At 38.8% G+C, this 26,636-nt stretch overlaps 1 long non-coding RNA gene across 1 annotated transcript in view; it reads right to left on the reverse strand.

Annotated features, from left to right (window-relative positions):
* Positions 1-20,029: 20,029 nt before the first annotated feature.
* The window catches only part of LOC126471492 (uncharacterized), a 181,558-nt gene continuing 174,951 nt past the window's right edge, over positions 20,030-26,636 (reverse strand). Inside the window, exon 2 of the long non-coding RNA XR_007586310.1 lies at positions 20,030-25,824. This is a non-coding gene — a long non-coding RNA (uncharacterized LOC126471492). The remainder of the gene's footprint in view (positions 25,825-26,636) is intronic.

Below are 26,636 nucleotides of genomic sequence, written 5' to 3' on the forward strand. Positions count from 1 at the left end.
GATGTCGTCAGGAAGCTGCATCTTCACATTTACTGGTGATGTAATTTCTCTCTCTTGATATGGTTCCCATGCTTAGTTAAAAACTTTTTTGTTCACGCTTTTAATGTATAAGGGTCTGTTACTAAAACCCACTGTACCATTTGATATTGTGGCAATTTTGCTGGCCGGAGTGGCCATGCGGTTTCAGGCGCTACAGTCTGGAACCGCGTGACCGCCACAGTCGCAGGTTCGAATCCTGCCTCGGGCATGGATGTGTGTGATGTCCTTAGGTTAGTTAGATTTAAGTAGTTCTAAGTTCTAGGGGACTGATGACCTCAGAAGTTAAGTCCCATAGTGCTAAGAGCCATTTTTTTGTGGCAATTTTGCTGTACATTGCCCCATCTGTTCCTGATGTTCGAGTGCCCTTGTTTGACCTTCTGCCAACCTTCTCTTAACCATTTTGTGAACTTTTTCACTGAATCCTAATTAGCACCTAATTTAGGTTTCACAATCTTGAAAGGAGATGACATCCCTCTACTGTATACAGCCTTGTATGGTGAAGGACATGTGCCCATTTGTACTTTAGAATTATACACTGAGACGATGTATTCAAGGTACAGGTGCCAGTTATCATGCTGCCTATTTACATGATGACTCAAAATTTTCAAAATTGTGCAATGGACGCTCTTGGTACATCCATTTGCTTGTGGTTGGAAAGGACTAGTCAAAGTTTTCAGATACAAAGCAGGTGACACAACCACTTCAAGAAGTCTGGCATAAAATTTGTACCCTGGCCTGTAATTAAAGTGCCAGGGACGTCAAATGTTAGTATCCAGTTATTAACCATCATGTTTGTGAATGGGCTCACTCACTGGTCCAGAATCACAATCATTGCTACGAACTGGGAAAAGTGGTCCATTATTGTCAGCATATACTTATTTCCAGCTGAAGTCCTATTTAATGGTCCAAGAATATCCAAACCGAGCATTTCAAAGTATTTTGTTGTTTCTGGCAACCTTTGCAATGGCATACACTGCTGACTAAGATCTACTCTTTGTGCAAATGGCACACAGTCTTTCATATATTGTTCAACATATTGCCTTCTGGTCCTCCGCCAAAGCTTTTCGGCTACATGTCTATCTGTCATTCTACATCCCCCCATGAGCCACCACCTGGTGGTCATGAGCCTGTTACGATACTTCATTTCTGAAGGATCCGGGAACCGCCACACATTGTCCACACTTCATACGTCTGCACCGCAAGCTGACGTGTATAAAAAACTGGCTATGACCTAAAAGCCCAACAGTCTACGTCAGCCACATGTACCTTTTGCAACTCTGACAGCTTTTGCCTAGTGCCTGCAAAGCTTCAATTTTCCTGCTTAGCATGTCTGCATTAGTGCATACATTTCTTTTTCTGTCGCAGAATAGTTGTGTTCTGCCTTGTTCAAGTGCCTCAATGCATGAGCCATTGGACATGCTCTATTAGTCACAGTTTGGCTAAAAATACAACCAAATGCCATATTACTCACATCACACAGTAGGATGAACTCTTGCTCAAAGTTAGGAAATACCAACACAAGACTCGATACCAAAGCATGTTTTAATTTCTTGAATGTGGCTTGACATTCTACTGACCATTCAAATTTCACTTCTCTTCCTAACAGACGATTCAGGGGCTTGCCAATTTGTCCATCATCCCTCAGAAACTTCCTACTATAATTACAGAGGCCTAAGACTGACTGTACCCGCTCTGTAGTCTGCAACGGTACAAAATCACGAACTGCTGACAACACCCATGGATCAGTTTTTACTCCTAATTACACGTCCTAGATAGTTTACTTCTGTTTTAGTGAAATGGAACTTATCAGCACTGTGTATTAAGTCTGCTACCTGTAGTCCTTTAAAAACTACTACTAGTCATTTCATGGGTTCTTCCATATCTTTTGAAAATACCATTATGTCATCAAGATAAACAGTATATCTTTTGGGTTTGAATCCCTGAAACACTCCATCCAAGAGTCTCTGAAATGTTGCCTTTTTAAGCCAAATAGCATCCTTTGTTATTGGTAATGTTCCCATGGTGTTGTAAAAGCTGTCTTTGGCCAGTCTTCTGGAACTGCTTCAAACTGGCAGTAAGCACTCTTCAAATCCATGGTCAAGAAATATTTACATTGACACAGATTGTTGAGTGTTTCCGTTACGTTCGACATGGGATATGTATCAGTGTCGGTCCTTACTTTTAGGTAATGATATTCACAATAGGATCTTTATTTCTTGGTACCATCTGATGACTTTTTGGACACGATGACAATGTTTGCACCCCAGGGTCTATCATTATGCTCAATGATTCCATCAGCCTACTGCTGGTCAATTAATTCCTCCATCAGCATTTGCAAATGTTTTGGGACACTGTATGGTTTCATATACATAGAGATGTTGCTTATCTTTTCCTTGGAAGTGTTTAACTTTATCATGTAGAGCAGAATGACTAACAACATGCTTGTGGCAACGGTCATCACCTGACCTATCAATATCATCTTACTCCAAGACACTCAGACTGGTAACCATTAGAACCTTTGGCAAACTAACCTCATCCATACTAAAGTTGCCCAAATTAATGGGAACCATAACTTCTCCATTTATATCTGTACGCATACTAAGCTCCTGAGCATCATTCAGTGGTACTTACCTAACTCTTCATTGCAGGTTGATAGTTCTACATGCCCAACAATTCCCTTGGTAAGACCATATCTACATTAACCCAGATAAATTTCCCTTTACCTGCTGGTATGTTATCTTGCAAATTACCTTTAAGCGAATGTGAACACAGTTTAGTTGGTAACACCTTCGTGACAGGCGCATTTTGTGACATTGTTTCACTAGCAGCTCTGTCCCCTAGCAGAAACAAAGTTCCACAGAGTTCAATTGTACACCACAAAAAATAAATTATAATGCGGTGTTTATCGAGAAAATCAAGTCTGAGAATTGCAGAGTACCTCTTACCAACTTGTGGCAACACCTCAATATGCTCCTTAAGCCTTTCAGCCCCAATGCTAAAAGTGAGCAGTATTGCCCCAATAATTCCACCTCATTGTTACCCACTTCACATAAACTATACCATGGAGACTGAAATCTCTGCCTACCAAAGAGGTCCAGACCAATTACTGACACATGTGAGCTGTTTCTACCAAGAACTTAAGTTCCTTATTTTCCTGCACCAACCAAGCAACAATCTGTCTCTGCACACGTCTTTGCATCATATTGTTTTACTAGAAACTACCTTCAATGATCGAGACACCATTTAACTAATGCTTCTTTTTATTGTACTTATCCTGCTTTTCACTTTTGCTGTCATACACTGTAACCCCCATCTCACTACATTCAAAGCACTGTGGCAGGTGACATTGCATCATCGTGTGGTCTCCTCATCCACATTTGATGCCAGAGGAGAAGACGCAATGGTCACTCTGTTTCTGAGTTGCAATATCTATCTTATCCAGCTCCATGGAAATCCTGATAGCTGAGGACATATCACTAGGATCCATCCTAAATTGTCATGACCTATCCGCTGAAATACCCCTTATGAATACATCCAAGGTGCCATTCACTGCTTCCCACAAGAGGATTCTATCTGTCTCTGCACTGTGTATCATTTTGTAAGTCTGCAAGTTGACATTACAAATTCTACCAGAGAATGCCTCTACTGACTCATTGTGCCTCTGTATTAATCCCATGATTTTTTCCATGAAAAATCTGACGCTAGTTTGCTTATGATAGCACTGGGTGAGTCCTTTAGCCAGCTGGTCAAATGTCTGTATTTTACTCAGTCTTTCATGGCATGTGACATGCATTTTAGTGTCACCCATTAACCATAACTTAGCCATAGAAAGACATGTTGCATCACACCAATTCCCTAACCGAGATGCTTCCCTCACAGCATCCAGAAAGGCTGATACACCATTGGATTTTTTCCCAGAAAAAGGTGTAACAAGACTAGCTGCTGCAGGATCGATGGCTGGGACAGGTGTGTTCACTAAGATCATTATATCCCATCCATGGGATTGCTTCAGCCCAGTTGCAACACATAACACTTCTAGTTCCCTCTTCAGCCATTCACTAACCTGGCTTAATTGTGCTTTATCCTGGAGTAATCTGGCTACCTGAACTTTCAAAACTTCAGTACCCTCACTTAAAGTGGCTGCACGTGTTTCTGGTCATTGTGTAACTGCCATTTTTGGTTATACTACAGAAAAAGTGGAAACCCAGTACACCGACACAATATCAATAACCAGAAACAACTACATTAGACTGTCCTATATGTCACGGCCCAGCAGTGCTCACTGCACTGATGGTACTTCATGGCCAAGCCTTTTACAAGTTTCACATGTTACTAGCACTGCAGTAGTGCACATTAATTCATGGCCCAATAAATTACAATACTAGCACCTAACTGGCGATAAGTACTCTAACCTACAGTTATCCAAAACTTTGATAGGTCTGCAGGTTCTTGTGGTCTAAACAATGTCACTTTCAAGTGCATCCTTCTGACTCAACATAGCTCCAAAATAAAATAAAACAGGCCAACAAAAATTGGTTATTGATAGCATTGCATAATGACGGATGTCAATGGCCGCTGATGTGCAGGTGTGGCTCCTCGATGGTGGCGACAGCTGATGTTAGCATTTCCGACCCCAAATTTGTAGGAGCCCACCAGATATGGCACCCTATGTGGATGTAGGATAGTTGAGCGGAGGTGCATAGGTGTCATCCACTGGTGTGGTAAGGCACTAATAAGACATCATTCAGTTAACAATAATTTATTTCTGAGAGTTTTACAATCATTCTGTCTTCTTCACAGCACAGCCTAGTGGCATCCATACTGCGCCCACATTGCATGGGAATGCAGGGCAGCGCATCAGTGCTCGGCAAGGAAGCTGCCGGTGCAGCCCCTGACCCAGTCTTAGGTCGGTGCTTCTGCAGCCTGGCAAGGCTGTTGGCATCTGTCACAGCCTCAGCACTCTCATTGAGTATAGCTGTGCTTAGGCTTGCTCGAGGAAATCTGCACGCTCTTGTTGTCGGTTGTCGACATGGTGTGTAGGCAGAAGACCCGACTGCTCTGCAGAGGACAGCCTGAGAGGCAGTCCAAGCATACAGCCAGTAAGGCAGTACTTACTTGTACTGCCCAGGAGTGGTGGCACAGGTGCCCTGCTCCCAAGATGAACAGCTTGCAGATGGGCAGACCAGTTCTTCATTCATGGAAGATAGGCCCAGCTCTCATCTTTGGGTAATCACGCGTGTGAGCGGCAGGAATGCAGCTTGCAGAATTGTAGTTCCCTACTCAGCCAGATAGCCTGCAGATTCATAGCAGTAGATTCCGATATGGCGGTGGCTGGCAACACTTCGCTGAATTCACAGGGTGGTCCTGCAACTAGTATAGCTGGATTTCTGTTGGTGATCAAATGTTCTCTAGTTTTCTGAGTCTGTCAGAGTTCCTGGCTGGCCTGATGTTTAGTTTCAGAGCTTTATTCATTTATGCAAAGTTTGCAGCCTGAAAGGTATTCTTGCATCATCAGAATTAATTAATAACCGATCCCCAGTCTCAGATGATAGAGTTGCTGAACAGTTCAAAGAAAACTTGAGTCTCATTTCAAATAAGTACCCCATTCATACAATTATATTTTGGTAGGCATAAAATGTTGTCCAAAATGGTACTAAATGTTTTCTCAGAAAATTGTTTTGAACAATTAATTCAGGAGCCCACTCAAATTGTAAATGGTTGCGAAAACTTACTTGATCTATTAGCAAAGTACAATACTGAGCAAATCGTGATTAATACAGGGATTACTGTTGTAGTGAGAACGAATACTGTAACATCCAAACGCACCAAAAATAAACACAAAATACATCTATTAAAAAAAAAAAAAAAAAAAAAGTAGATAAAAATTCACTTGACATCTTCCTAACTCTTCCTCCCATCCAATCTGACTATGTCAGTGTAGATAAGATGCAGTTTAAATTCAAAGAAATATCTGAAGCTTTTAATAGTTTCAACAACGAAACTCTGCCTCGAAATCTGAAAGAAAACCCAGAGACATTATGGTAGTATGTACAGTACACCAATGGTAAGACACAATCAATACCTTCATTGTGCACCGAGCAAGGTGGCGCAGTGGTTAGCACACTGGACTCGCATTCGGGAGGACGACGGTTCAATCCCGTCTCCGGCCATCCTGATTTAGTTTTTCCGTGATTTCCCTAAATCGCTTCAGGCAAATGCCGGGATGGTTCCTCTGAAAGGGCACGGCCAATTTCCTTCCCCATCCTTCCCTCACCCGAGCTTGCGCTCCGTCTCTAATGACCTCGTTGTTGACGGGACGTTAAACACTAATCTCCTCCTCCACCTTCATTGTGCAATAACAATGATGATGATCCCTTCATTGTGGAATAACAATGATGATGATACTGATGAAAGTGCCACCAAAACACAGTTACTAAACACTGTTTTCTGAAATAACTTCAGTGAAGAAGACATGGTAACTATTCCAGAGTTTGAATCAAGAATAAGTGTCAACATGAGTATCTTAGAAGCAGGTATTCTCAGTGTAGAGAATCAGCTTAAATCACTTAATAAAGGAAAGGCCTCCAGTACAGATGGTATACCAGTCCAGTACCTTTCAGAGTATTCTGATATAGTATAGATATGCTTACTCATCGAACGTTCCGTACTGAAAGACTAGAAAGTTGCCCAAATCACACCAATACTGAGGAAAGGAAATAGGAATAATTTGATGAATTACAGACCTGTATCACTAATGTTGATTTGCAGTAGGATTTTGGAACACGTACAATATTCAAACATTATGAATTATCTCAAGAAAATAATTTATTGACAAATAGCCAACACGGAATCAGAAAAAATTGTTCTCCTGAAACACAACTAGCTCTTTATTCTCATAAAGTAATGAGTTCTATTAACATTAGATGTCAAATTAATTCCATATTTTTAGATTTCCGGAAGGCTTTTGACACCAGCCTCACAACCCCTCACATGCTTGGGGAGTATCATCTCAGTTGTGTGACTGCATTCATGATTTTCCATCAGAAAGGTCACAGTTCATAGTAATTGACTGAAAAAGCTAAAGTGATGTCTGGCATTCCCCAACTAAGTGTTACAGGCCCTCTGCTGTTCCTAATCTACATAAACAATTTAAGAGACAATCTAAGTAGCCCTCTGAGATTCTTTGCAAATGATGCTGATTTTTACCATCCTGTAAAGTCATTAGATGATCAAAATCAATACAAAATGATTTAGACAAGATATCTGTATGATGTAAAAAGTGGTAATTGACTCATTATTAAAATTGAGAAGCCATCCACATAAGTACTAAAAGGAATCCTCTAATCTCAGTTATGTAATAAATCACACAAATCCAAAGGCTGGAAATTCAACTGAATACTTATGGATTACAATTATGAATAATTTAAATTGGAATGATCACATAAATAATGTTGCTAGGAAAGCAAACCACAGACTTAGATTTACTGGCAGAATACTTAGAAAATGCAACAGGTGTAGTTACGACACACAGCCCCATTTACATGCTGTGTCTACTGTGCACTGTTGTCAAGTTGCTGAGTCAGGTGTTCCTGACACACTCTCAGAGGCAATGAGCTCCTTGCTTGTTTGTACTTTGGCTCTTCCGAGTGTGTCTTTGGTTATGCCATCACTGAAAAGTTGATGGGTGTGCTCCACTTAGTGTCATCCCATTTGATTTCAACAAAATTTTATTCCTCACTTAATTAGTATTCTGCTGTGTAACAGGGACCGATGACCTCAGCAGTTTAGTCCCTTATGAATTCACACACATTTGAACATTTTTATTGTGTAATAATACAAAGGTGCATGAAGAATCCACACATTGGGGGAATTGCTTTTGTCGTAATGCGAGATACAACCAACAGTGCGGCCATTAAGGACAAAAGTTTATTGATCCACATTCAAGTTAGTGACAAAAATAGAAACAGTACAATAAGCAGTAGAACACTGTCTGAGAGGGAGCACTGGTTGCACTCTCTTTATATAGAGGATGATTCCACTGGCATAAATCTGTAGAAACTCAAGAAGTGTGTCGATGCTTCATCTGTGTAAGAGTCCATGATGTACTTCTTCATTTGAGCGTTCAATGTGTGGATGAGCCATTCCGCTTTGTTGTTAGAGTCGGGATGGAAAGGAGGAGCCATTGTGGTGAATGTCTTGACAGGTACAGAGCCCGTGGAAGGTCTGAGACATAAACTGTGGATCGTTATCTGGCACAAGCATATTAGGCAATCCTTCAATAGAAAAAAATTTTGAGAGGGCCTGAAATGTAGCCGTGACTGATGTGGAAGTACAACAGATAGTCTATGGAAATTTAGAGAAAGCAACAACAACCAATAATCAGTAAGAATTCAGAGATGGTCCCATGAAATCAACATGGACACATTCCCATGGATGCTGTGGTGCAGGCCATGGAGATAGTGTCATCCTCAGCACCACCTGTTGCGTAGCACAGTGAGAGCAGGTCACAACAAGATGCACCATGTCACCATCGATGCCAGGCGAAAACACATGTTGACAGGCCAAACTGACAGCAATGGCATCTGTGATCCCAGAGCCTGTTATAGAAAACCCTTCCACTGTATATTGCGCATCAGTGTCTAAGTGTAAACAAAGGAGCTCATCCCGATCACAAGTAGGATCCAGCACCATTGGGAGCCAGAACAGTGAATTGGCATTGGGACGCTGTGTGGTAGGCCAAAAATGTATTTCATCATTGTAGTGAGACAGAAACAAGGCTCAATGCTGGAGTCAATGTACTGCTTTGATGAACAATGAGGCAGAAGGATTAAACAATGAAACAAAGGGCTTGTGGTTCATGATGAGGTGGGACTTAGACCCATATAAGAACACATGAAACTTATTGAGCAAGTGCTTCATTTTCAATTTAGGAGTAGCACTGCTGAGTGGAGTTGATCATTTTTTATGCATAAGCTATCAAACATTCGAAACCATCTTCATAACAATGTGCTAGATCAGCACCGAGGCCATACTGTGAGATGGCTGTAGCAAACTCTAGGTTGTGGCCAGAATGAAAGACAGCCACACAAGGAGCATAATGCAATTTAGATTTCTAAAGAGCGAAAATGCATGTCCTTGGGGAGCATTTCATGGAGAGAATGGGCCAACACAGCTGTACCTGGAATGACTTTGTCATAGAGGGCAATTTTCCTTAGAAGTCCTTGGAGTTCTTTGACACTGTAAGGGCGAGGCAGAGCTGTGACCATCCCAATAAACCTGAAAGCCCAAATACACAATGGGTAGGTGGAAAATGGGTGATCCGGCCAAATTGCACTTCAACCCTACAGTATGTAGGTCTGTGAACAAGGAGCATAAGTTGCATAAATACTCTTCCATGGATGCACCCTTTATGAAGATGTCATTGAGATAGTTAATGTACCCTGGAATGGACACTGTCATTTGTTCCAAAAAATGTTAAAAAATATCTGGGATGATAGCCACACTGAACGGGATGTGGATTGAGCATTATTGGAAACTTTAAAGCCACCGCAGAGGTGAAGCCGACCATTCAGTTTTTTAACAATCATGAGGAGGCAGACCACTCACTTGATGTAATAGACAGTGTGTTAGTTAGTTAGTTATGTGTTCCATTGATCAATAGCATGGAAAAACCGTTATCATGTGGAACGTGTCATATGCCAAGAAATGCACACAGGAAAAAAGTTTTTCACGTTATATTATCCGTCCCATTCCCTTAAATGATCAAAATGCATATATTATATCTCCAGATTTATTTACTCATATTCAAGAATTCACCTATGGTATAGAAGGAGTTGTCAAGGAGGTATGATTTCAATTTGTTTTTGAAACTATTACTGCTGTCTGTTAGACATTTTATTTCATCTGGTAATTTATCAAAAAATTTTATAGCAGCATATTTTACCCCTTCCTGTGCCATAGATAGGTTAAGTAAAGAATAGTGTAGGTCTTTCTTTTTTCTGGTATTGTAATCATGAATGTTGCTGTTGATTTTAAACTTGTCCATGTTGTTGAGAAAAAATTTCATTACTGAGTAAATGTACTGTGAAGCAGTTGTAAGAATTCCTAACCTTTTAAACAGATGCCAACAAGATGTGCGACTATGAACCCCACACATTATTCTAACAACTTTCTTTCGAGCAGTGAATACCTTTTGCCTAAGTGTTGAGTTACCCCAGAATATTATTCCGTATGACATCAGAGAGTGGAAATACGCAAAATAAGTTAGCTTACTAATTTTTACATCCTCAAAATTGGCAATTATTCTGATTGCAAAAGTTGCTGAACCTAGTCACTTTAGGAGATCCAAAATATGAATTTTCCAATTAAGATTCTCATCTACATGTACACCCAAAAACTTAGTATGCTCTTCCCTGGCTACTGACTTCTTTTGATGTGTTATGTTTATTGAAGGAATTATACTTTTTGCAGCAGAAAATTGGATGTACTGTGTTTTTTCAAAGTTCAGAACAAGCCCACTTGCAGAAAACCAATTAATGACTTTTCCAAAGACCTTATTTGTATCATTTTCTATCGGACTTACTTTTACTGGATTAATAATTATGCTTGTATCATCAGCAAACAGTGTCAGTTCAACATCTTGTTTCACATAAGAAGGGAGGTCATTCACATACACTCCTGGAAATGGAAAAAAGAACACATTGGCACCGGTGTGTCAGACCCACCATACTTGCTCCGGACACTGCGAGAGGGCTGTACACGCAATGATCACGCACACGGCACAGCGGACACACCAGGAACCGCGGTGTTGGCCGTCGAATGGCGCTAGCTGCACAGCATTTGTGCACCGCCGCCGTCAGTGTCAGCCAGTTTGCCGTGGCATACGGAGCTCCATCGCAGTCTTTAACACTGGTAGCATGCCGCGACAGCGTGGACGTGAACCGTATGTGCAGTTGACGGACTTTGAGCGAGGGCGTATAGTGGGCATGCGGGAGACCGGGTGGACGTACCGCCGAATTGCTCAACACGTGGGGCATGAGGTCTCCACAGTACATCGATGTTGTCGCCAGTGGTCGGCGGAAGGTGCACGTGCCCGTCGACCTGGGATCGGACCGCAGCGACGCACGGATGCACGCCAAGACCGTAGGATCCTACGCAGTGCAGTAGGGGACCACACCGCCACTTCCCAGAAAATTAGGGACACTGTCGCTCCTGGGGTATCGGCGAGGACCATTCGCAACCGTCTCCATGAAGCTGGGCTACGGTCCCGCACACCGTTAGGCCGTCTTCCGCTCACGCCCCAACATCGTGCAGCCCGCCTCCAGTGGTGTCGCGACAGGCGTGAATGGAGGGACGAATGGAGACGTGTCGTCTTCAGCGATGAGAGTCGCTTCTGCCTTGGTGCCAATGATGGTCGTATGCGTGTTTGGCGCCGTGCAGGTGAGCGCCACAATCAGGACTGCATACGACCGAGGCACACAGGGCCAACACCCGGCATCATGGTGTGGGGAGCGATATCCTACACTGGCCGTACACCACTGGTGATCGTCGAGGGGACACTGAATAGTGCACGGTACATCCAAACAGTCATCGAACCCATCGTTCTACCATTCCTAGACCGGCAAGGGAACTTGCTGTTCCAACAGGACAATGCACGTCCGCATGTATCCCGTGCCACCCAACGTGCTCTAGAAGGTGTACGTCAACTACCCTGGCCAGCAAGATCTCCGGATCTGTCCCCCATTGAGCATGTTTGGGACTGGATGAAGCGTCGTCTCACGCGGTCTGCACGTCCAGCATGAACGCTGGTCCAACTGAGGCGCCAGGTGGAAATGGCATGGCAAGCCGTTTCACAGGACTACATCCAGCATCTCTACGATCGTCTCCATGGGAGAATAGCAGCCTGCATTGCTGCGAAAGGTGGATATACACTGTACTAGTGCCGACATTGTGCATGCTCTGTTGCCTGTGTCTATGTGCCTGTGGTTCTGTCAGTGTGATCATGTGATGTATCTGACCCCAGGAATGTGTCAATAAAGTTTCCCCTTCCTGGGACAATGAATTCACGGTGTTCTTATTTCAATTTCCAGGAGTGTATATCAAGAACAGGAGGGGGCCCCTGATCGAACCTTGTGGAACACCTAATGTAATTTCACCCCAGTTAGATGAAGTGGCAAACTCCTTTGAATCACTTGAAGCATATAAAGAGACGTTTTGCTTCCTGTTCTGTAGATATAACTTAAACCACTCATATGCTGTTCCATTTATACCATAGAATTGTAATTTCTCTAACATAATGTCGTGGTTCACACAATCAAATGCTTTGGATAAGTCACAGAATATTCCTACTGGTGACATTTTACTATTTAAAGACTCTATTATGCTGACAGAGAAATTGTATATTGCTGTCTCAGTGGAACACCATTTCTGAAATCCAAATTGTGATTTACTAAGTATTCCATTACTGGTGAGATGGCTAACCACTCTTGAGTACATTACTTTCTCAAAGATTTTTGAAAATGCTGTAAGCAAGGATACTGGCCAGTATTTATTGACATCTGTGGTTTCCCCCTTTTTGTAGAGAGGCCTGACAATGGCATATTTTAACCTGTCTGGAAAAATACCTTGAGTCAGTGATGCATTACATATGTGATTCAAAACGTCAGCTGTAATTGCTCCACATTGTTTTAAGAACTTGTTAGAGATGTCATCTACTCCAACAGGACATTTATTTTTAAAAGATTTAATAGTTTTCCTTATTTCACAAGAGGTTGTTAGATGAAACTTAATCTGACTAAAATTTTTCAAAACTGACTCTTCCATGTACTGCCTGGCTTTTTCTTTTGAACTATTCTCACCAATTTTTTCTCCTGCACTTAAGAAGTGATTGTTAAATACATTGGCTATCTGTGTACTGTTGGTTAAGATGGTCTCATTCTCTGTAACAGTAATACTACCTACTCCAGTGGTTACTTTTCCTGTCTCCCTTCTAACAACATTCCACATTGATTTGATTTTATAGCTGAAGTTGTTAATTTCTTCTCTAACATACATATTTCTTGATTTCCTTACAACTTTTCTCAGTATGTTACAATAATTTTTATAGTGTAAATCTACTACTGGATGTTTACTAGTTCTTGCCATCTCATACAGTTTTCTTTTTCTTTCTGAAGACACTTTAATACCTGTAGTAATCCAAGGTTTCTTAGAAAAGTTTGTGGTGTTACATTTAGTAATTTTCTTTGGAAAACAATGTTCGAAAAGGGATATAAATTTATCAAGGAATATGCTGCATTTATCATTAGCATTTGGCTCATTATATATATCTTCCCAGTTTACATTTCCTAAACTTTCTCTGAAGTGATCTATAGATACCGGGTTGAGCACCCTCACACTTCTACTTAATGGTTTCTGAAGTGTACACCCTGTTAGATTTTGTAACTTAATCAGTTGTGCATCATGTTTAGATAATACATTTACCACAGGGAAAGCATGTGTTTGTTCTACATCCTCTTGCTGTACAAATACATAATCTATTAGAGTACTACTGTCCTGAGCTATACGTGTAGGGAAATTGATCACTGATTCTAAGTTATATGTTGTTAACAACACTTCTAGTTCACTTTTCCTACCAGAATTGCTTAGAAAGTTAACACTGAAACCACCACAGATTAATAACTTCTTTTTGTCTGACAGACAGCATAATAGGGAGTCAAACTTTTTTATGAATAGCTCCCAATCTCCTAGTGGAGACCTGTACACTGTTGCTAATATCAACACAACATTATCTAGCTGAAGTTCGCATGCACAAACCTCAAAGTGTTGATGACCCTCAGTGATGTCAGCCTGTCCAATTCCGATTTCACCTGATCATGCACGGCCACTGGAATAGGACATGCACAGAAAAAGCTTGGCTGGGTCATAGGTTTCAGGGTAATGTGGGCCATAAATGTTGTGGCACAACTTAACCCATCCAGGGAAAAGAGAGAGAGTGAGAGAGAGAGAGAGAGAGAGAGAGAGAGAGAGAGAGAGAGAAGCAAGAACTCAGAACACAGAGAATCTAGCTGCTGGTAAGGGACCTAATCGGAAACGAAGTGCACTGCATCCACAGTGGGAAAACTAAAAGCACGGGAAGCATTCAGACCAAAGAAATTATTGTCATCAGCATCATCTACTACCAGAAAAGTCAGGGAACAAACCACAGACTTAAACAGAATGGGAGCCATAAATTGCCACAGAACTGAAACATGCTGCCTGTTGTAACTCACTGAACATCTAGTTACTGGAGAAAACACTTGAGATCCCAAGTCCACATAAGTTCGTGATTTCAGCAATTTCACAGCTGGACCCGGCGGAATTTGTCCATCAATCACACTTCCACACTTCAATAAACAATTTGTTGTTATTAATAAGCACTGGAGACACACAATTAACATCCATGTCCATATCTGCAGGAGAAGGCTAGAAATGAAACACATACACTGTATGTGCTTTTTTTCTATAATTGTTACAAGTCACCCAGTGCTTAGGGCATGTGGCCCTGTCACGTTTCATGAAACAATATTGGCAAGATGGGTGCACTGCCACTGCTGTGGTTGTTGTTGTTGTTGTTGTTGTTGTTGTTGTTTGGCTCTTTGGTGTCCAGTACGGCATGGAGGTCGAATTTGTATGGCTGCTACATCTTCCTCCCACTGATGGTAACAGGTGCCTGCTGATCAGGAACAGAAGCCACTGCAGTGATGTCACATCAAGCCTCAATATGATCACCAGCAGAAAGATATACCTTGAAAGAGTAAGCAACATTTAACACTTCAGTCAAAGATGGATTCTTACACTGTAGTACGTGTTGATGCACCTGCTTGTCAGGAACCAACCGAATGACAGCATCATGGACAATAGAATCAGCATAAGAATCATGACGAGCATTGGTAACAGACTGAAACTTGCGATTGAGGCTGTGGAGTTTGGCCACTTGAGCCCGGGAGGCCTAGTGAGGCTGTTTCTGACAACGATAGAACTCAACACCCACTGCAATGACATGTGTGCACTTAGTGATACTTGGACAACAATTTACACATTACACAGAATGAAAGAGATGTTGGTTCCTGGAGTGGGGCTAATTGGCACAACAGTAAATCCAAGGGGAAATCCAAGAAAAGAACAAAGCCTTACACATACTTGTATCAGTGGCACCAAGAGCAAGGATATGTTGCTAAAGCAGCTCCTTGTAAACCTCCCAGTCCTCAGCCACATCATCATAAGGAGGAATAGGTGATGGGCATATTGATGCAAACAAGCCTGCACAGTCAACATGGCCGACAAATTTATGATAGCAATACTGAGAGCCTGCTGCTGCTCAAGGAGAGATGTGAATACCACCTCCGTGGACATGAGAATAGTCAGAATGATCAAACAGACTGAGCACACGGAAGTGAACACCACACTCATCGCCAATTGCATCATAATTGTTGACACAATCAATAGTGTGGCCACTATGAAAAAAAGTTTATTGATTCACACTCAAGTAAACAATAAACGTAGAAACAGTAAAATAAGTAGCATAACACAGTCTGAGAGGGAGTACCACCTGCACTGTCTTTGTATAGAGGAGTGCTCTGGTAGGTGCTGCAGTGTGTGTTGTGCCATCCCCACTAATCTTATGACCCACTGCATGTGACTTCTGACGGCTGGCCCACACAGCTGCCATCGTCGGACTATTTGAAGTGTAGTGCACCGGTGGTGCTGCAGCTCATATCCAGGTGTTGCGCACAGGGTTATAGCACCTTTATTATCTGTTTAAACTACAAAGGCTAATGCAAGATAATATTGGCCAGAAATGAGAGAAACCATTCCAGAAATTTCTTAAGAAGGAACTGTTTGCACCATAATCAGGACTCATCAGCACACACTGTTCAAGGAACTACTCAGTTTCTAGATTTTCATGAATGATTTTTCTTCCAAGAATATTTCAATTTTCAAGAAATTTTTAGCTGTGAAGAAGAATTTTAGTTTAGTTTTTATGATTTTTTTTTATCCTTTCATACACATAGAATCTCAGTCAGGTTATACTAGTATTACACCTCGTTATTCCCACTACCAGATGGAAAAACTTCATGAGAAGAGTTGTTTTAGTCCAGTGCCAAATCTGATGAAGGTGATTAATGATGAGTGTAAAATGGGAAGGGAAGAGGAAAAAACTTACAGAAAAAAATATAAAAGAGGTAAATATTGTAGGAAAGTTCTGGTAGAATATAAATACTTTTGGATTAAAGGAGACCACACATCAAAAAACAGAAGCATCAAGTTGTCAATAACCGTACAAAAAAGGAGAGAAAACTTGCTAGCTTTTGGAGTAATCCTTTCTTGTGCTAAGTTATAAGTTGTTAACAACACTTCTAGTTCACTTTTCCTATCAGAATTGCTTTCTGTGGAGTGGTCTTCTTTAATCCAAAAATATTTACATAAAAGAAATGAATTACCATAGCATAAACAACTGGTAGCAAAATGCAAGCAATTAGATTTTGAATCCTATGTGTGGAAAATAATTGTAAATAGTCATACTGTATTTGTATTGTAAACATGTAGCACTGTATTCATGATGTAGGCTGAGTACTCATTAATTTTGAAGAGAATGACAATTACTTGTAGCTGGAGCATTACTGACCCAAGCCCAAAAATTTTATTTGTTCAACTTTTACAAACAACATATCTCTCCGTCGTAAACTTTAAAATAATTTTCTTAATCTTTACCTACTTAGGCTGTCTCTGTACTGAACCTGATGAAGTCATCAGCATTCTTAGTCTGGTTTCCACAATGTGGGAAGAGTAGAGTGACCATTGTTCCAGGTTTTTTACTATTACCTGAATTACTGCCAAGCAAAACTGACAGTTGCTTACCACTGCAAGTGCCTACTTCTACAGACTGTCTTTATACTGACTGTAGCTCAAGTTAAAGAGTCAAATGTGTTTTATTACGAACTTACAAATTTAATATTTGTTAGATAGAATGCTCTTTCTCTGGTAAGGTAAGGTCACAATCGAAACTTCACAAGACACCAGTTGAGAAAGCCTGATATACTGTACATGCTATTTAGTTGCCGATACTCTAGAACTAAAACTACAACATTTGATGTTACAATGGTGTACCTGAATGGAGTGAACAGTTAAGTATGCACAAAAAGTTATTGATACAAGTTGAAATATAGTAGACAAGCACACGGTGTATCACAAGAACGTGACTGTGTGAGCTAGATTATCACAAACCTTAATTCAAACAAGTAGCTGTCAGACTTTGGAAATATTCTGGTTGTCTGACTTTTTGATTAGTGGCCTACGTTATTTGCTGTGAAATTATATGAACAAAAGATTTTTAGGTGAGCTTTATTAACAATGTAAAGCAAACAGTTTCTGTCAGAAGTATTGTGAGGGAAGTTTCTATAATTTATAGCACACCAGAGTGGAACAGACCATATTAATAAACTATTGTGCTAATTTGGTGTATGTAAAACATGGTTTAATGAAGTGAAATTACAATTAATGTGTTCTTGAAAGGTTTGAATATTCATACACTGTATTTGCAGTTTCTTTTTTAAAAAAATGTGTGCTATATGGATAAACTACTACTTCATCTAATGGGAGAACGTGTCTCTGCTACCCATTAATTTGCAAGAAAGTAGTAGTTATTACTTTTATTTAGCTTGAATATCAGAACTTCATAGAACACATTCTATGAAGTTTAAGCACATTGATGGTAGTAATGTGATTGGAAGTCCTACATACACTAGTTACATGAAATCTTTAGGATAAATATAGTCACCTCTGTGGTCAAGATTAAAAAAACATTTAACAGTGTGACTCCAAACCAGAAAGTAGCTGGTTCAATCCCTGAAGGTGGATGAGACGGGCATTACCAGATTTTTGGTGGTGAAGGGAGAGAAGTAAGCTATGTGTAACCCATTCACATCCTTTCACTTCTACAGTTATCCATTGCAACAGTGTCCTGTGTTGTCACTCACATAGTCTCCCACAAAATACTGTTAGACATTCGACACATTGCCTGCAGCTTGGCTGCAAGTAAAAGAAAAATGTAGAATATTCCACCATAGCGCTATGTTACATGGAAGCACTTGACAATTAATGTAAATAAATACATCGAGGGACATAGAAATTGCTAAAGATAATTACAGTACAAGTTGCTTCATACAACTGAAATTTCTTATTAAAGTAGGGAATGATATAATAAAATAAGTCCTGTTAAGTGTCTACAAAGGGGAATTAATGTTATTGCAGAGATTTGTAGTGTGAAACAGGAAATAATGTAGGAAGACATTTCATCAATTTTATTCCTGACTGTATCTGTGGCATGTCCCAATATTTTTCTGTAGATTTTACTACTTTCCACAGGTAGCTGACAGTACTTAACAATATATCGTACTGCTTTTCAAATGATATGCACATAATTATGAACATTTCACCAATTAATCCTGCAAGAAGACATGAAGCCATTTTAAGAATTAGGGCAAGATATGAGATACTGGGTTTATGTTAAGATGATGTGGATTTTAACACATTGACTGCTGGTGCACAGCAAAGCCATCTCCTGTGGCTGCCATTGGCTACTTGCCAGTCAATACATTAAATTCCCATCTGATTATTTGATATAAATTTTTTGCAGTTTCCCTTCTGATACATGCTGGGATTCTTTCTTCAAGAAGACACATTTTATATGCAAGTTCTGAAATTCTCCCTTGACTGAGGTACAGTATATAAATTTTTCACCTGCAATGGATAAATTTGTCAGAGACTATAGTGATGAACAATTAATCGTGTATGAAAATATTACATTTGGTTTTTTATTTGGGTGTTAAATGTTTTATTATTCATTAGCATTCGTCTTGATTGCAGCTGTTATCTTGTTGAATTTTGAAGCTCTTGTTATCACTATTATGTTTCTGCATTAAATGTAGTTCTGATAACACTACCTTTTGAAGAAGACAAAATGTTTTTCTTTTGTTTAAATACATTGTACTTTTGTTCTGGTTTGCACAAAATTGGTTTTCAAGTGCCAAAACTGCTTGAATCACTTTTGTCTTCACCTCCGTGTACACCATAAAACTATTAAAATAGTAATTCAATAGACAGTAAATGCCACTACTTCAAAAACAACACTTATATTATTAATTGCACCAAAAGGAGAACCTAATTATTTAGTAATTTGTTTCAGTTTAAATTTTTTTTCCTCTGTTTTGCTTGTTAAAGTACATGCACTATAGTTTCCAGTTCATTTGTTTGTCTGAGAATTCTTAAATGTTCAACATCAATGGATGACAACAAGTCGATTGTTTTATGATCGCTACTTGCCTTGTATCCATTTAAGTTTAAACTGCAAAATCGTTGAAATATTTCTCATAAATAGGCATTACCTACTGTCCAATTAGTCTGTTCTCCATGTTACGGAAATATTTTGGTAGGTGGATCCGAAACTATGAAGCATTCCTTCAACGGAAGTGATCACTGCTGAGATGACAATAAAACCACTAGCTGATGCTAGTGACACTAATAAGAGTGTTACTCTCTGGATTTTATATCTGCTTATTCTTCTTTTTTAATGTCACATAAACACAAAAGAATACGTTGGCAAAATGTTTCAGAAGAGAACTTTTAAGTTTAACTATAACAACCAAAAGTAGCTGAAAACTGCACTCATCAGCATCTTTATATTTGGTTGCAGAAGAAGAATTACTACACGGAGAAGTCACAACAGTATTGTCAAGTCTGAAGATGTTGCCATCAGAGGTTAAGAGTCTACTTGTTAACTGAGTACTGATCATTCTTCAATCTGAATCTTTTGTGTTTATTACTAATCTCCGTTAATTTAACCCATATTAGTACTAACTCAGTTTGAGCCTGTAACATCATGCCAGGACATGAGTGATTACCTATTGTAAGTCTGGAAATGTAATACGGAATTCATTTACTAAGACTTACGGTGTAGTCTTTATTTATCATACACTTATGAATTTCCTTTATTGATTTTGGTACATAGTTGAAGTATACATTTAGACATTCAGTTTCATTATTGTTGTGGTATTCAATTTAAATCTGATGGTATACTTACATAAAACAAACATTCTGAACACAGCAGTCAAAATACAAATATAACCCAAGGACATGCGACAGTAGTATTCGGATTGCAGATATTTGTATGATAAATCAAAACTTATTCAGGATGATGTGTTTTTCATATTACAGATCAAGAACATCAAACCAAAGGCTCTGAATCCTAAATTCCATTTACTCTAGGGTTTTGTGAACTTTCACACAAATTGTATTAAACATTCAACACCATTGTGGAATGACTGATGCAATAACAAAATCTCCATTTGTAAAGGTAATGATTGTATTGGTGGTGGTGGTGGTGGTGGTGGTGGTGGTGGTGGTGGTGGTGATGATGATAATGATGATGATGATTATGATGATGACAGTAATAATAGTAACCATAAAATTACAATAACAATAAAGTATACTTAACAGTTTGTACTTAAAAACATGAAACTTAATTCCCTAGGCAGATAACAAGGAGTTATGATTTTGTTCTTTTCCACACAAATTTTATACTTCTTTTGAGACATCAGTGAATGACAGTAATTTCATATATCATGGATTTGAAAAGAAAAAAGAAGAGGAAGTAACCAGCAGTAGTGTATTCTCTCTCTTGTTCTAATTATTTCATTCATGCCTGTTAGGGGTGGATTATCACAGTGCTGATCGTCAGGTGTCTGATAGATTTAAAAGTAAATACTGTAGGAGATCGGAAAAATGTATTCATCTTCTGCATCAATATTTGAAATCTAGTCATAACAGTTATATTTTAATGACATGTTCTACAGTTAAAAATGATGGAAAAAACTGACTTTTCTAATTTTCTTAAAATTCCTGGTGACCAATTAATATTTAAATATTGACAAAGATAGCTTAATTCAGAGAGATGGGGGTTTGTTCACTCCAAATCTTAGGTCCCATACGTGCAAATAGTTTTAATTGGCCTCCTTAAAAAGTGTATTAAAATATTAGTTCATTTTTATTTTAGTAACATACCAGTGCAATGTAGTTTTTGCATTACAACTGGAGATCAGCATCTACAGTACTGGGTACACAAAGCTCTCCCAAAATGTTGTAAGTGTTCATAGAATCTACACATTCATTTTTGAAGCACCCCAACAATGCCAATATACCTATGTGCATATTTCATCAAGTAATTTTTCTGTAGAAAACTGCTGGGCTTATCTTCTTCTTTCTTTCACTTTGAATACTTTTACTTTTTATGCAATTGTTAAGGTGTTACTGAATACTGCTGAATCAACTGTCAAATTGTTATGCTGGATTCTAAGATTAAATTCATGGTATGATGATGGTACATAATTTACATTAGTTAACTGCTTGTATTTTCAGTGCAGTTAAGACAAAACAACATGTAAAATTATGTTAGTTAACTGATGGAGCATTTCTTATGAGACAGTTTTGTATACAAAACCCTAAATGAAAATTAATCACAGTGACAGATTTAATTTTAATAAATCTGTTAGGGGAATTCATCAGTAAATTTAGCACATTGAAAAACTAATATATAGTGACTTGAGCAAATTTTTTAGTATTTAATCACATAATAGCTATAATATATATGGTGTCTGTTCTTTTGGACGTGTCTGAAAGAACAGACATCATTTTGAAAAGAACAGACATCATTTTGATCCTGCAGTCAATATGAATCAAGACACAAAGGAATTAAAGACATTAGGGAATTGATTTATGTCAATGGGGCAAGTTGAAAACTTGTGCCAGACTGGGATGCAAACCAGGTCTCCTGCTGAGCACTACACCATCCAGACACAGTTATCACCACAACCACACGGACTACCCTAGCTCATCTCCCATCAGACCCAATTTCTCAACATATACCACACACTGCTGATGTAATGGCCCTGCTCATTAGCCTCATTACTCATGGGATGTTGCCAATTCCTGTAAGAGTTCAAGCTTGGTGGGCATCTGCACTGAAAGGATCATTGGCAGCCATCATGGTAACTATACATGGTGAGCACAAAGTTTTGCCCTGATTATAACAATTTATTACAGAAAAACTGTTTTACATAATAATTTACATTTGATGCCATTACATAGGTTAGTGTTACTAGTTTTTTTTTTTAAGACCACTTACGTTAGTAAACCTCAACATATGCTCCCTTGGTAGCTCAGAGAATGTCAAGGCGGTATTCCAGTTCCCGCTAGGTGTTTTGTAACGTGTGTTCTGTCACAGTACCCACAGCAGGTTGTATCCTAGCCTTCAGTTCGTCAATGTCAGCAACTGGTGTGATGAAGACACTGTCCTTGGTATAGCCCCAGAAAAAAAAGTAGAGGGGTGTAATGTCTGGAGAGGGGAGTAATGTCCGGAACGGTGTATTGGAAGGAATGGTCCAACACCCTGGCCTGGCCACCTTGCTCTCCAGACATTACGACCCTTGGCTTTTTTTTGTGGGGCTATACCAAGGACAGAGTCTTCATCACACCAGCTGCTGATGTTGACGAACTGAAGGCTAGGATACAAGCAGCTATGGGTACTGTGACAGAACACATGTTACAAAATACCTGACAGGAACTTGGATACCGCCTCGACATTCTCCGAGCTACCAAGGGAGCACATGTTGAGGTTTATTAACATAAGTGGCCTTAAAAAAACTAGTAACACTAAGCTATGTAATGGCATCAAATGTAATTTATTATGTCAAACGGTTATTCTGTTATAAATGTTTATAATCAGCGCAAGACTTTGTGCTCACCCTGAACATCTGGTGTCACATACAATTATGGTGATGACAGCAATGATCCCTTCAGTGCAGATGCGCACCAAGCTCAAACTCTTACGGGAACTGGTAAGATGCCAAGAGTAATGAGGCTAGTGAGCAGGGGCACTACATCATTGGTGCATGGTATAAGTTGAGAATTTGGATCTGATGGGTAGTCCACTCGATTGTGGTGACCAGTGTGTCTGGATGCATAGTGGTCAGCACATTTGCCAAGTAAACAGGAGACCCAGATTCAAATCTCAGCCTGGCACAAATTTTCAATTTGCCCCCACTGATATAAATCCATGTCCACTGGTAACTAATGTCTAATTTTTGTGTGTCTTGAATAACAGCTATAAAGTGACAATACAATCTCTCTTATGCTTTTGATGGAAGATTACTAACACTGGGTACATAACAGGCTACAGTTTAACATTTAAAAATGAAGAATTTCATTTGATGCAAACTATAAGTTGTTATGTGATGACAAGTTACAACTTCCAGGATATATAGCTGAGGTAAGTATGTGATTGACAGGTACCACCAGGGAACATAGGGGAATGGAGGAAGAACAGCAATGAAATTGAAGAATATGATGCATTGAACTGAAATTAAATTTCATGGAATGATGACAAAAAGAATAGGCTGAAGCTATAGATTTGACAGAAAGAAATTAAGGTAATGAGAGGGTAGTATACTTTTTTCCTGCTCAGAGCAACAGCTTCACAAGAGTATAATTGCCAACTGGAGCAACCTTTCATTTCAAGAACTAAAAAGACATTGGAAGAATTCTAGCTAATTACTGCTTGAGCTTCTTGTTGGAAAAAAATTTCTTGTAGACAGAGCACAATATTTGTAAAGGGCCATCTGTTCTGATCAGATATGCCAATTTTATATAGACACATGATTCGTATCCAAGAATGATCTAGGTTACCAAACTATGTCAACATTTTGTAGTTCTTAACAACAGCGTAGAAATTTTATTTCACAATGAAATGTTATGCTGAAACATAAATAGTACAATTTCTCTGAAGTAGAAAAGAAGTCTTAGTACAACAACTATAGCCAAGTTTTGATGTAATGAAGACAATATCTGAGAGACAGACATTTTCAGAGCACTACAGTGTGTTGCTATAGTTGTTATACATGTAGTATGTTTGGAGAAATATACTATGAACTGGATGAAATTTTGCAACTATCTAAAGAAATTGAGCATCTGTTCTTTGTATTTGAAATGCTAATGTGAGAGTCATATTATTATAACTGAGCATGTTTCTGACCATACAAATGATGGAATGGTAGTGAATGAAGGCACATAATTTATGAGATCAGGCTCATGCAATATGGCCTTCAGAATGTTGCTGCTTACTTTACTATTGCAAAGGCATAAATCTCCAATCATACAGATCAAAAAACGTACAAAGGGACCATTTAACCATGAAAATATATTAGTATTATTTCATTGTAATTTTAATATAAGTAGCCCTCAGACAAAGCTAGACAAAAATATATTTTAGATGTCATGGGCCATTTTTATCAGTCAATAATGGGGCTTTTTGTAGTTTTCTTTGTTCTCTAGAAGTTACCAACAATAGTGACAATAGTTCTCCAGTTCATCATGTAAATTTGAGGCAAGTTCATTTTTGTATGAAATTTTTCATACTGGGATCACAGAAAGATAGATTAGTAATTGCATTAGAAATAAATGTCTTTTGCTTATAGAATTAATTGCATGAAAATTAAATGAGATCCCTGGTGGATAAATCATATAATCTAGAACATTAGTATTTGTTATTAGCAGACAGTGATAAAAAGTTAAAAATAAATATCACAGACACATGTTCACACTAAAATTTACCTCTACATTCTTTGGTAACAGGTGGCCTATTCTGTGAGATATGATAGCCACACCAATAACAGTGACATTTATATAGTTAATGTATGCATTACTTAATAAATTTTTTGTATACAACTTTGTTTTGTACAGCATGAAATTTGTTTACAGGGACTTTGAAAGGTCATATACATTATATTTGGACTTGATAATTTGCTATCATAGACATATTTTACTATTCTTCAATTGACCAAGAACTTTCTTCAGAGGGGCCAATAGACATCAATGATGAGTGAATTTTAACTGACTTTATTATATACCTATAAGAGGCAAATGCCTGGAAAATGACAGCATTGTAATGTTGTGCAAATAATGAGAGCTATGGCTGCAATTCAGAAAAAAAAGACAAAGTCTTGTCAGACATGTGGGGACATAATTAGTGGAACAAAAAATAATGCAGAAGCCATTCATGTTCTATGTTGCTAAGGGATGTATGTTTATATTTTGTTTATGGGCAAAGTTTTTCACACAACAGTTAATATTTCTTGAGAATTCATTTATAGCGGTTTTAAACTACTAAATAAGATGATTCTGGTTTTTCAATTGTCACCATTTCACTGACTACATTTATTGGGGTTCCTACTGGGTTGCTGTAAGGTGTGACTCTACAGGGTTATATTACATATAAATAATTGGCATATGGAATATGCTGCAACATTGTTGAAATAGTGGGACTGTGGTTTGTGAGGGTTAATAATGATGGAGAAGAGAGTTGGATAAATACTTAACGGAAAATGGCTGCTGCCAAATTTAAGAAAAACCAGAACCAAAATGATGGGATAATAGCACAAGCAAGTGACTGCTCTTTGCTTTCAGTTGTCTCCACAGGGGTATAACTGTATTCTATGTTTCCACCACCACCACCACCACCACCACTGCCTTCAATAATTGAAGCATAGTCATCATCATCCGTGAGGGATCCCAGCTCAGCATATGTTTCCTCGAGGTTGCCATTACACAGTGAGTCCTGACAGTAGCAGTAATGGACTCCATTCAAATTGTGACATTCTTGCCAGCTGTCCTCACTGCACTGACGGGTTATCTGTTTTCCTGAAACAGTATATACCATCCTTGTCAGTCAAGCTGTTGGGAAAATTGTTTTAACTGGATATGCAATGTAAGGCATTTTTAAAAATTCTAGTAAGAACTGAATGACAATAAATACAAACAAATCACATTATAAGATAAAAAGTTACTGTTCTGTGTATCTGCTTCACATAATTTTCACTGAAGTCAATAGCAAGAATTGTTGTTTGTTAATAATTCTGTTTTAATTCTGCAAAATTCACAGTACACAACTGAAGAACTTGAGTGCTTTCTACTTCTTACATTGTTGTGGTTGTGGCCTTCAGCCCAAAGATTGGTTTGATGCAGAACATCAACTCTTTTGATGAAATATCAAAATATTGTAATTAATTAGCATTGTAGTTGTATTTTAACTCTTTGTTTAATCTGTTTTTCATTAGTGTTATTGTTTTATACCAGTAACATAATGTATAACAATACCATGTACTCCACCATAGACTAAATAAATAAGTCAGTGTTATTACATATTTTGTCCCCAGAAAAAATTACACTCCTAAATGTCCACCCCCAACAGAGTCATAAGATAACTGCATGTGAACTGTGTACATGAAACAGAGCAAAAACTAGTTGATTATTAACACAATGTGAATTGTATGGAAAATAGTTGTACCACTGGCAATTTGGATCTCTAGTAAGTGAGACAACACAAAAATCATCATCTTGATTTTTCTGTAACCAATGAATTAATCACATTTAAAATTAGTGCGGCCATATTAATCAGCTGTACTGTGCTTGAAGTATATGTAAAATAATTATCAATTCTTTTGATAACTTAT

Source organism: Schistocerca serialis, chromosome 3 (genome assembly GCF_023864345.2).
Source record: "Schistocerca serialis cubense isolate TAMUIC-IGC-003099 chromosome 3, iqSchSeri2.2, whole genome shotgun sequence".
In the NCBI taxonomy this organism is placed as follows: domain Eukaryota; kingdom Metazoa; phylum Arthropoda; class Insecta; order Orthoptera; family Acrididae; genus Schistocerca; species Schistocerca serialis.